The sequence below is a fragment of the Phyllobates terribilis genome, unplaced genomic scaffold (assembly GCF_046119375.1).
Source record: "Phyllobates terribilis strain yellow unplaced genomic scaffold, ASM4611937v1 Scaffold_2__4_contigs__length_985480577, whole genome shotgun sequence".
Taxonomy (NCBI): Eukaryota; Metazoa; Chordata; class Amphibia; order Anura; family Dendrobatidae; genus Phyllobates; species Phyllobates terribilis.
The window spans coordinates 668,719,444-668,732,757 of record NW_027362762.1 but is presented as its reverse complement, the minus strand read 5'-3'; positions in this window follow the sequence as shown (position 1 = coordinate 668,732,757).

Genomic DNA, 13,314 nt, shown 5'->3' with positions numbered 1-13,314 from the left:
GAGCGCAGCGTTTATCACTCACCCCCTGGGCCGCGTGGGGAACCCGGAACCAGGCCTCTGGTGGGATGCTGGGGGGTTGTAGTCTCAGTGTGGCGGCGACCCGGTCCGTGGCTCAGGGTGGTCAAACCAGTGGCAGTCTATTTGTATTGTAATGGTCCGATTACGCCATCCGTGGATTGCGGTCAGTGGGGACCGCCGCTGCGCTGCAGACCGCTGAGGCTGATGTTGTATGCGCAGCCAAGAATGGGATAACTCCCCATGGGAGGAGTATTGCCTCAGGGCAGCTGGTGTGGATGATGGGAGTGATGGTGTGAGCGTCCCAATACTAATGGTGCTGGTGCGGCGATGAAACACAGAGACGTGTGGTTGCAGTTCAGGGTCTTTACTGGTGTTATAAGGCAGACCCTCCCGGGAGTACTGGCTAGTATAAGGGGCCTGGTCAGTCTGCGAGCAAGCAGGAGTTCCCCTGGCCAGGTGGAGTTGTAGGCCTCCCCATTTATCTGCACTCTTCCTGGCTACCTTGCTGTCAGCGGTTACAAGTAGCCCACGTCCCTGAGTATACCGTGTGGTGCTCACCCGTATGGCTGGTGACTTGGGGCCTTCTGTTAGCCTCCGCTCCTGGATGGCGGCGCTGGTCCCTTCTTTGTGACTGAGCCTCCGGGCTTCTAAGGCCAGAGGACCTGGAATCCCCTGCCGGCTGGTTTCTGCTGCTGGGTGTATATCAGTCCCCACAGCCTCGGACTCCGGTGTCCGGTTACTAAGTTCTTCTGCCAGGGCGAGCTATATCTCTGCTTCCAGCCCCTGGTCTTCCTCTACTGCTCCTACAGAGCTCCTGGTGTAGTTCTCCCTCTTCAGGCTCTGACTCTACTCTGCTTGTTCTGCAGGCTCTGTCTCTCTAATCCCGCCCCAGACCCAGTTTATAAGGGCAGATTCCTCCCCTCCCAGGTCTGGGTGGGCCGTGTTGCATGCTAAGGGCTCCTGACCAGAGAAACCTCCCACTTGCTCTCAGACATAATATTTCTATTACTGTGGCAACCAGACCCCTGGGGTGCCACATTCCCCCCTAGTAAATTTTAGTACTCCGGGACTAAACACATTTTTAAAGAAACATAAATGCAAGGTATAACAATAACAAGACAACATATTTACAAGAAACTTTAGTCTGTAGAGGTCACGGCGTAGCCGTAACCGGGTGTCCATATCACCCAAGGTGAAGTTTGTGAAACAAGCGGGTGTCCATGTCACCCAAGGTGAAACTTTAAGCGAAGTAGGGGACCTGTCCAAAGCAAACCACTTGCGTTGGCCTTGGGTGTGGCTGCAAGGCTGGAGCTAACTACTTTGGGCCACCAGGAGGCCACGCCAGACAGGTTTTCTCTTCTGCGACCATCTTCGCAAGAGGCACCAAGGTGCAACTATCTACAAAACTGCTCCGGTTATCCAGCGTCCATAACCTGCTAGTCCAAAGAAATCTGCAGGGTAACTGAGAAACATAATTAATAACAGGCAACAAACATAAACCATCAACATTTTCAAGAAACAGGTTAATTTACAGTGCATTAGTTTAGATTCTCCAGCGAGCGGGCATCTGACCTCTAGTGACTCTAGTGGACCTACGGAGCTCACTAACTGGTTCTGCACTACAGGGTGTAGGAGGTGTCATGGGTAAGCTGGGCAGCTGTCTGCGCACTCTTTGGCTCACTAGGGGCACGGCAGGCTCACTACTAGCAGAGGGTTGATCCTCCTGGACTGCTGGTGTGGACTCTTCTGCCTCTTGGGCCGGCTGCTCTTCCAGCTCTACCGGTCCTCTGTAGGCACTTGCGGGGCTGGCTGGAGAAAGGTGAGGACGGCGCCGTTTACTTGTGTCCAAGACCGGGGGAAGTCTCCGAGTACGGTACTGATCATTTCTTCCCTTTCCTCTGCGGGTTGAGGGTTTTCTTGATCTTCTCCAGGGCTTTGCAGCTGCTCGGGACACTTCTTCAGGTGGTCTCTGGAGACAATGGCTGTGGTTTCTCCTCCATCCTTACTGATCACGCAGATTTTTGGGTTCTCATGGCTTGAGGGCAGTACGGTGTACGGGTCCTTCTCCCACTGGTCGTCCAACTTGTGGAGCCGCCTCTTCCTCTTCAAGACCTGCTCTCCAGGTACCAGGGGAACAGCGGGAGCATACTGGTTATAAGCCTTCTCTTGCATTTCTCTAGCTTGAGACAGACTTCGCTCGACGCTCTCCTGTACTTTCCAATACTGCTGCTGCCGTTCTGTATCCCAGTCTGCCTCTGGCGAGGTGTCCTCAGGTGTCAGGACTCCCATATCCAGGTCAATAGGCAGCTTACCAGGTCTTGCTCTCATTAGGTAAGCCGGGGTACAGTTGGTGGAACCTACAGGGATGTGATTGGACAAGTCCACCAAATCGGGCAGTCTCTCAGGCCACAGACTGCGTTCTTCCAGGGGCAACGTTTTTAACAAGTCCATCACCACCTGGTTCATCTTCTCACATAGTCCGTTGGTCTGCGGGTGATAGGGCGTTGTTCTTATCTTCTTGCAGCCATACAGGCTACAGAACTCCTGGAAGACCTCCGCTTCGAAGGCTGGTCCTTGGTCTGTCAACACTTGCTCCGGATACCCGTGTGGACGGCAGAAGTGCTGCTGGAAGGCTCTAGCTGCTGTTTGAGCCGTTAAGTCCTTAACAGGGATTACCACCAGGAACTGGGAGTAGTGATCTACGATTGTGAGGGCGTATACATACCCAGATCTGCTTGGAGCCAGCTTCACATGGTCCAGGGCTACCAGTTCCAGTGGCTGCCTGGTGATGATGGGCTGCAGGGGAGTCTTCTGGCTGGCACGATCCTTTCTTCTTAGGTTGCACGGGCCACAGTCTCTGCACCACCTCTCGATGGCTCCTCTCATGCCTACCCAGTAGAACCATTCACGCAACAAGAACTCCAGCTTCTTCCATCCGAAGTGTCCTGCTCCATTGTGGTATGCCTCCAGAACCATAGCCGCGTCTCGTCTTGGGACCACTACCTGCCAGGTCAACTTATGTGTTCGAGAGTTAACCATTCTCCGGCACAGCTTCTCCCTGTAGAGGAACAGCTTACTTTTCTCCTTCCACAGTTGCTTGGTCTCCTCCGGTTCGTCTGGGTCAAGACGGGCATCGGCCTGGGTCAGCATTTCCTTCACCAAACAGACTGCGGGATCACTGTCTTGCGTTTCCACCCAGTTGTAGTGGGGCAAGGGATTGAACGTCACGGAGCGCCTGTCCTTCACACGGTGGGAATACAGGGTATTCTCATGACGGTGGAACGCAGGGAGCTCGACTTCTTCCAGATCTTCTGGATCTTCCCCTACGTCCGGTAAGTTCGGCATTCTAGACAGGGCATCCACGTTGGCATTTGAGCGTCTCGCCCGGTATTTGATGGTGAATTCAAAGTTGGACAGGCGGGACATCCATCTCTGCTCCAGAGCACCGAGCCTTGCAGTGTCCAGGTGTGTCAGCGGGTTGTTATCCGTGTACACAGTGAACTTGGAAGAGGCAAGGTAATGCTTGAAACGTTCGGTCATTGCCCACACCACTGCCAGGAACTCTAGCTTGAATGAGCTACAATTCTCAGGGTTTCTCTCCGTGGGCCGTAGCTTTCGGCTGGCGTAAGCGATTACCCGTTCTTTCCCCTGCTGGATCTGGGACAGTACGGCTCCTAGCCCGATGTTGCTTGCGTCCGTGTGGAGGATAAAGGGCTGGCTGTAATCAGGGTATGTCAGGATTTCATCCCCCGTGAGGGCCATCTTCAGCTGGCAGAAGGACTCCTCTTCCAGCTTTTCCCACCTGATGGGCGGCTTCTGGTTTTTGGCTTTCCGAGATTGACCTATCAGGAGGTCTTGCATAGGGGCTGCCATTTTGGTGAAACAGGGAATGAATCTTCGGTAGTAGCCTACCAACCCGAGGAACTGCCGCACTTCCTTTATGCTGGAGGGTCTTGGCCAGTCTTTAATCACGGTGATCTTATCGGGGTCGGGAGCCACTCCGTCAGCACTCACCACGTGTCCCAGGTATTGCACCTTTGGCTTCAGGAGGTGACACTTGGAGGGTTTCATCTTTAGGCCGTAGTTTGCCAGAGCTTCAAACACTTCGGCCAGGTGTTTCAGGTGGTCCTCGTAGGTCTTGGAATAAACGATGACATCGTCTAGGTATAACAGGACCGTCTCGAAATTCCGGTGTCCCAGACAGCATTCCATCAACCGTTGGAAGGTTCCTGGTACGTTGCAGAGCCCGAACGGCATACAGTTAAATTCGCTGAGACCCATCGGGGTGGTGAATGCGGTCTTCTCCTGGTCCGCCTCTGCTACAGGAACCTGCCAGTACCCGCTAGTGAGATCCAAAGTAGAGAAGAAGTTAGCAGATTTTAATGCAGCTAAGGACTCTTCTATCCTTGGTAACGGGTACGCATCTTTGTGTGTGATACGGTTGACCTTCCTGTAGTCTATACACATTCTCATGGTGTTGTCTTTCTTTTTCACTAAGACTAGTGGAGCTACACAGGGGCTACAGCTGTCCCTGATTACCCCAGCCTCCTTCATGTCCCGCAACATTCCTTTTGCATGCTGATAGTGTGCAGGGGGTACGGGTCGGTATCTCTCCTTTATGGATGGATGGTCTCCCGTGGGGATGTGGTGTTCTACCCCCTTTACTCGCCCAAAGTCTAGCGGGTGTTTACTAAACACTCTCTCGTACTCTTGAACCACCCGATAGACTCCCTGTTTCTGGTGTGAGGGAGTGGAGTCAGTACCCAAATGCAGTTGCTGACACCAGTCCTCCATTGGTTTCTTAGAGCCGTTACCTTCCTCTGGTTGAGATGGAGGTAAGGGTTCCACGGCCTTTACAGAATTCTGGTTGATGGTGAACAATTTGGCTAGGGTGGCATACCGGGGCAGGCGTACTTCTCTCTCCCCGATGTTTATGATGCGAACGGGCACCCTCCCATGGCGTACATCGACCACCCCCCGTGCTGTCAAAATGGTGGGCCTATTGTCTGAGTAGACGGGTTCTACCATTGCTTGGTAATCTCTACCTCTTAGACCAATAGCTGCCCGACACCAAATCATCATCTCACTTTTTGGGGGCATGGCAATAGGGAACGGGTCACACATTCTCACGCTACCTATCTCACCACCAGATAATTCCACTTGTTGCCGCTCCATCAGCGCCCGGATCTCCTTTTGGAGGACACGCTGCTGGCTGGAACTGGCGTTCTTGGCAACCTGCTGTAAAATGAGAATCACCTCTGCAAGACAATTTTCAATCACATTAGTTCCCAAGGTTATCCTATGGTGACTCTCATGACGGTCTATGTCCACTATAATCAGTCCTTGTGCCGCCAGTTCGACTTTACCGATCTTAATGGTCACCTCCTTGAATCCCACCTGCGGCACGGGCTGACCATTGCTGGCGATGATACTCAGGTCGTCATCTGGGTAGCGGGTTATGGCCGAGTCCTTCCAGTACTGCTTAAAGAGCACGTACGGGATGGTGGTCACCTGTGACCCAGTGTCAAGTAGGGCACTCATTGGAATGCCATCCAGTACCACAGGCAAGATTGGACATCCCCCTACGTATTTATCATGCCAGTTTGATGGGCCTGATGATCTTATGCCTGGGGGTTGGCCCTCTACCCCAGGTTGTGCCCGTTTAAATGACAGTACCTTGCCATATGTCCGGGTTGATTGCAGCGGCGGCAGATGGGTCGTCCGTCCTCGTTGTATCGGTCGCTGGGTCTTCCTCTGGCCGGTGTGGTCCTCCTCAGTCGGCGCCACGGGACGTCCTCCGGTCCGGATGCCAGCTGGATCTTTCCTGGAGAAGAGACCTGTAAAGACTGCACAGTTCTGGTTAGCGCAGCAACGCTCTTAGTCAGCTCTTGGACCTGATGGTGCAGGTCTGTAGCCGGGTCACTGTTTAAAGCCTGAGCATCAGCTCCCACAGGCCCTGCAGACAAGGGCGCCGTCTCCTGGTGGTAAATGATAGCAGGGCGCCTGTGGGTCACCGCGCCACCTGGTGCCGGTTCTCGGAGCACCCGGATGGCTCTGTCCATGAACCGTGCAAAGTCCAGGTCAGGGTCCTGTAAGGCCATTGCCCGCAACTGGGTTCGGTGGGCATTGCACAGTAGACCCTCAATAAATTGTTCGGTCAACAGCTGGTCTTCATTCCCCACGCTGTCAGGGTCTGCCTGCTTAATGGCTCTCAGGGCCTTTTGTAGGTTTAGAGCATAGTCTCTTATACTTTCATGTGACCTCTGTTTGCACCCGTAAAATCTGAGCTTTATTTCGGCTGAGGTGCGGGTGTCAAATGTGTCTTTCAGCCGGGCTAGTATTTCTCTGACAGTTCTCTTCCTCCTAGGTGGCCAGGACTTTACCTCCCTTTGGGCTGCCCCGATTAATTGGGCCACCAGGATGCTCACTTTTTGCTCTTCTGTGAGGGGATATACCTGGAAGAGGCTATCCAGTCTTTCCCTAAAGTCACTGAGGGTATGTGACTCCCCTGAGTACTGGGGTAGCCAGGTTGCCCCCGGGATATAGGGCATGGTGAATGGCATGACCGCTGCAGCGGTTGCGCTGGCAGTGGCTGTGGCGGTGGAGCTACCGCTTGGTATCCGACATCCTCCTCCCCCCTAGTGGACCGTGGCCTACCTTGCGATGCTTTTTCCTCCGTAGGCCGCGGCTCCGTAGTCAATCGTCGGGGTCGAGGACCTGGCGTCGCGCTCCGATGACGTCAGCGTCGCTCTTCCTCTCTTCCAGGACCTTACGCAGCGTCGGAGCGTGGGGCGGAGCTTCGGATCTCGCGGGCTTTCGGCGTCCACGCCCCTCTTCTTCCCGTGCGGCATCCTGAAGATGGCGTCCGAAGGCGGGAAGCAGCTGCGGATGGCGGGAAGACGGCGGGAAACGGTCCAAGATGTCGTCCGATGGCGGGAAACGGCTCCGGACGGCGGGAAACTTCGCCACAGGTAAATTCAAAAGTCTTTTTCAGGCACGCAGTACCCGGTGGTTGCGGGCACGAAATCCTGCGGTCTAATGCAAGTCAATGGCGCCAAAAAAGCAGCGTTTCCGCAAAATTAATTGACATGCTGCGGATTTTTGAGCGCAGCGTTTATCACTCACCCCCTGGGCCGCGTGGGGAACCCGGAACCAGGCCTCTGGTGGGATGCTGGGGGGTTGTAGTCTCAGTGTGGCGGCGACCCGGTCCGTGGCTCAGGGTGGTCAAACCAGTGGCAGTCTATTTGTATTGTAATGGTCCGACTACGCCACTCGTGGATTGCGGTCAGTGGGGACCGCCGCTGCGCTGCAGACCGCTGAGGCTGATGTTGTATGCGCAGCCAAGAATGGGATAACTCCCCACTGGAGGAGTATTGCCTCAGGGCAGCTGGTGTGGATGATGGGAGTGATGGTGTGAGCGTCCCAATACTAATGGTGCTGGTGCGGCGATGAAACACAGAGACGTGTGGTTGCAGTTGAGGGTCTTTACTGGTGTTATAAGGCAGACCCTCCCGGGAGTACTGGCTAGTATAAGGGGCCTGGTCAGTCTGCGAGCAAGCAGGAGTTCCCCTGGCCAGGTGGAGTTGTAGGCCTCCCCGTTTATCTGCACTCTTCTTGGCTACCTTGCAGTCAGCGGTTACAAGTAGCCCACATCCCTGAGTATACCGTGTGGTGCTCACCCATATGGCTGGTGACTTGGGGCCTTCTGTTAGCCTCCGCTCCTGGATGGCGACGCTGGTCCCTTCTTTGTGACTGAGCCTCCGGGCTTCTAAGGCCAGAGGACCTGGAATCCCCTGCCGGCTGGTTTCTGCTGCTGGGTGTATATCAGTCCCCACAGCCTCGGACTCCGGTGTCCGGTTACTAAGTTCTTCTGCCAGGGCGAGCTATATCTCTGCTTCCAGCCCCTGGTCTTCCTCTACTGCTCCTACAAAGCTCCTGGTGTAGTTCTCCCTCTTCAGGCTCTGACTCTACTCTGCTTGTTCTGCAGGCTCTGTCTCTCTAATCCCGCCCCAGACCCAGTTTATAAGGGCAGATTCCTCCCCTCCCAGGTCTGGGTGGGCCGTGTTGCATGCTTAGGGCTCCTGACCAGAGAAACCTCCCACTTGCTCTCAGACATAATATTTCTATTACTGTGGCAACCAGACCCCTGGGGTGCCACATTTACGCTGCGGAAAAATCCGCATCATGGGCACAGCACATGCGGATTTCAATTGGGGAACATTGCTGCCCTTCTACCATGCGTTTTTTAATGCGTTTCCGCAGCGTTTACGCAACTGCAAAAACGCCGCGGAAACGCATTAAAAACGCATCGTGTGAACTCAGCCTTACACTCTTTCGTGCTCCCCAACATAAAAGTACTGCACTTTCCAGGAGTTGTACTTTATTTATGGGACATATTTGGGATAAGAAGAAAAAAATCTTGCTACTGTTTTTATACTTAGTATTTTATACACCGATATATAAAATAATCCTAAATTATGCTACAATTATTTAGTTAACTAGCCATTACTTAAGTGTTAGGGTATGTGCAGACTATCCGGAGCCGGCTGCGGCCTCGAGGCTGTGGAGAAGCCGCCTCCGGCTTCCGCTGATTATGCAAATGAGCGGCGGCCTTTTTTTTTTTCTCACATGCAGACTTTCCTCATAGAGATTAGGCCTATGGGGAAAGCTCGCATGCGGACCCACCGGAGAAATTGACATGCTGCGGTCTGGAAAGACGCGCCGCAAGTCAATTTCCGCGGGTGAGCCGCAGACGCATAGTGGACATGAGATTTGTATAAATCCCATCCACTATGCTGTAACATCTGGCCGCTGGGGATTGCACGCAGACCACTTGTGCTGCGTCCAATCCGCAGTGAACACTGATCATGTGCACATACCCTTAAAGAGAGCCTAACAGCTGACACTGGACTCAGCATAAATAAGTACACCCAACAGATTTGTTAGAAAACCTTTAGCTTCCTTTCAGAATCAAGATGTACAAAATAAAATTATTAAATTATGATACCGCGTTAGCCAGAAAAATCAATGTAAATACTTTTATTCCCAAAAAGCCAGAAATATTCTAAGAGTGATTCCCTTATTGGCTAAGCAGAAAACCGGAAAAATTATACTTGCAAGCTTTCTAATTACGAGGCATATAACATGACAGCAGCAGATTAGACACTGGAAACCTGATGGCAGCTCACCTTTAACTTCCTAAGCTAATAGGGTTTTTCTAGTGTTTATAGTAGTATTTATGGAAACACTACCTGGAAGGGGAGAACCTTCTATATAGTTCTCAAAAATAATTTTAAAGTGGCTGCAGAGGTGAATTAAACGTTTTACTTTTTTTATGTCTTCACTCCGTTGGGGAGATATTAGGAATCAAAGTATTTGGCACTTAATGTGTTAACTTTTGTTATGTCCAAATGGCTGTTTTCAGACTGTTTTCTCTGGGGTTTTGTACGTTTTCTCCTTAAATGATGCTGGTCAATCGTAAGAAGAATGTACAGTTGAAAGCAGAAGTTTATGTGAAGCCCAGCTGTGCTTGGCATCACAGATCCTAGAAGGGTGTATTGAAGGATTCCTCCACAAGAGGCCCCCATAACCATTCACACATCTCCACCATCCACCTCAGACCACCAGAGGGAGCTCCTTAGGGAGATATATAAGGGAAGGTGGAGCCAGGCAGCAGTCAGTCTAGCTGTGGCTAGGATCGAGTTCAGTCTGGTTTAGCAGTGAGTCCAGTGCAGTCTGAGACGAGTTACCTCAGAGGACAAAAGCCTGTTCCAGCTCCTGCAATTGCTATCCTGCAGTGGAGCTTATCCAGATTAAGACTCGGTGTGGCTCAGTGAGGTGAGCTGTAGGTGTGCCGGCGCCATAAGATCGGTGAACCGCGGCACGCTGCCGTTTGTGTGAGTGTCCTATTGAGGGCTCGAGTAGGCCGAAGGCGAAGGAGTAGAGAGTTAGTACATAGGGGGCAGAGGAGCTTAACTAGCTCACCCCAGAATGAGAATAAGTTACCGGACACCGGGTCCGAAGTTTACTGGGATCTCCACGACCCAGTAAGATAAACCGGAATCCCTGGAGAACTACAGGTTCCAGGATCACTAAAGTGCTGATACGTCCCAGAGCCAGGAGACACATAGGCCCCGTAAGTCAGGAGTGTGCACTCCAAGAGAAGGCCCTACCACAAGGTCAGCCAGCGCAGGACAAAGACAAAGTTAGGCCTAGCTCCAGGCAGGTCAGAAACTTACTACGCAGAAGCCAGAACCAGGAGGCCCAAAACCTGCTCACTGGGGAGGATCCGGACATACACACTTCACCCTACAGTGCTCCGGGGAGTGCCTGAAATTCCACCAGTAAAAGTTACTGAAGTGACTATCGTGTCCGTCCCTGTTCTTGCTCTGGCCCGGCGTAGTCTCTTTGTCCTGCATCCCCGTTCCTATACTGCCCTGAGGACCAGCTCTACCTGTGGAGAGCTATACCATCAAGCTGCCTTATCATCAGCCTCAGTGGACTACGCAGCGCTGGTGATCCTCACCAGAAGCCACAGGTAGCGTCACAAACTCTTTCTTTTACAAAATCAACCCCCTTTTTAAGGAGAGACCCCAGGGTACGGGCCCGGGAGCCGACCACCGCGACTTCCCTAAAGGCCAGGACAAAGGCCCGGGTACCGAGTTATCCCCATTCCCCTTGGCTAGTCAGCTCCAAAGGACAATGTCACCTTATACAATAATTTGGAGGAAGAAGCTCCAGAATCTAACACACCTCCTCCAACGGTGGTTAGACACACTCGTTTACCCGAATGCTTGGAACCATTATTAACGGGGGACTCCAAGAGATGTGCAGGTCGGGAACAAGAAGAGCTAGAGTCAGTTCGGGATATATCCATAGCCTCAGGCTCCGGGTCGGGAGTCGCGGGTTTGGAAATGGGTCTAGAGAAGGATGGTGCCAACCGATACTGAGGTCTGGCGACCTCCAGGTCTAATTTGTGTTCTGCATGACGCAAATCTATTCGGTTAGAGAGAGATATTAACTCCTCCAGGGAGGTTGGAATCTCTCTGGTAGATAGAGCATTTTTAATATGCCCAGCCAGACCCTTCCAGAACACCGGGATTAAAGACCGCTCAGACCAATCCAATTCAGCCGCTAAGGTTCTGAATTGGATGGCATAGTGGCTTGCGGTGGCCGAACCCTGGATCAGTGCAAGAAGCTTAAGAGCCGTATCATGCGTGACCTGAGGACAAAGGAACACACTCTTTAGGGCTTTAAGAAAGAGACCCGCATTAGCCACTACCGGGTCATTGCGCTCCCACAGAGGAGTAGCCCACTCCAGAGCCCTGTGGGAGAGTAACGAGATGACATAACCCACTTTGGCCCTTTCGGAGGGGAACCGTGCCTCCATCATCTCCAAGTGAATGGAGCATGAATTAACAAAACCCCGGCAGGATTTACTGTCCCCAGAAAATCTTTCCGGGAGAGCAAAACGGGGTAAAGGGGCACTTGTAGTGGTCGCAGCATTCACCGCAGCTGAGTTAATCATATTGACTGCTAGAGAAGCCGCCTGGGTAGCTACTGCAGTGATATCAGCGACCGGGACAGCTTGTTCCAGAGACTTAAGTCTGGCCTCAAGTTGCTGTATATAGTGCTGCAATTGCTGGTTGTCGGCCGTGTTCGGCAAGACCCTGGCGCTCTGATACTGTTAAGGGGACGGCTGCAAACAACTTTATTATAATGGAACGCAACCGACCCCAATGCAGCCTGGTGGACTGCTGCCGAACACTTTCCGGGTGAGAAGGAAAGCAACCAACTTAAATGATAAACCCTTCCGTGTTACTGCACATGGGAACGGGTATAGCGGTTCGCTCAATCTCCGTTAACAGCACGGGAGATGTGCGACCGGGAAAGTAGCTGTAGCCCTGTTAACTACACAGGGACTACGCAGTAGGCGCTAGGATGCGTGTGTGACTCACACCGGCGGGTAAGTGCTCTCAGCCGGCGTGCTACCGGACTGAGGAGAATCACACCACATGGCTCACAGACGGTACCGGGAATACGGCATCTGCAGACTGCTCGGGGTGTATGACGACCCCCTAGTCGGAGCCAGTCTGTACGGCCAAGCTACCTGCCTATTTCCACTAGCCTGCCTATTTCCACTACACCTGCCTATTTCCACTAAAGCACACGTGGAGCTCTCAAGGCCAAGCGTCCACACAACAGCATCACTGCTCAATGATCAGAGCGCGCCGCCATGTTTGTGGTAGGGCATTTTAATGACCAATCAGGCGGTGCCAGGTCACCGGATCAGCTGACTCCCAAACCACCAATCACGGTCCGCCATGTCACGGGTATGCTCAGTACAGAGAAACCTGGACTTAGACTTTAACAGCCCTGTCTCCCTCCGCAACCTATGCTTCCTGTTGCTAGGCACAAAGGCCCGAGAGACAACCTGTACGTCTCGTGGACCAGCTAGGCGTTGGGACTGACGACGATGATGAGCAGCACCAGCTCTGGCTGGATCGGAATGGGAGACCACAGAAGGTTCTGGACCCATTTTGAATCCAGTAAACGCCCGACGCCTAACAAAGCGTTCCTCAGTAACTCATAGATGTAAAAGGTGACTTCAGGATTGTGGGCTTGGAACGCATACGTGGCACGCACACTGTTCCGAGTGCGCAAGGCCAGAAGACAATGAGTGCCATGAATGCGCATGCGCACAAGCCCAAGGAAAGGAAGTAAGTAAAGTGTGCGGTTAGCAAATACCACTAGGTGTACAAAAAATGGGGGCGCCCGGATCGCTATTGGACAGGACCCATATCACATCGTGTGTAAAGGAGGTGGAAAACATAATACATAGTAATCCTAATAAACGCTTGAACCTGGTATATAAATCAGATGGAATTAGAAGCTACAAGAGAGAGGATGGATGAAATAACCTATTACTAATGACAGCAATGATGTTGGACATAATACCATAAGCACTGTGGGTGAATAAGTGCGGAGCAAGTGCACTAGTGTACTAAGAGATACATAAAAAAGTGAATAATAAAAAGGGTTAACCTGTTACAATAATAATAGCAATAATATTGAACATAAATGCCATAAGCACTAACAATGAATACATGCAAAATAAGTGCACTGGTGTTCCAAAAAATGTGTGGGGGATAATAAATATTACACAAATTATTAAAAAATATAACAATAAAAAAGTGTGCTAAAAATATCCCCAAACAATAATGATAGACAATCAATATAAGTGACATGAACACCTGGGGTCATGTAGAGAAAGGTACAAACAGTACAAAAATATGT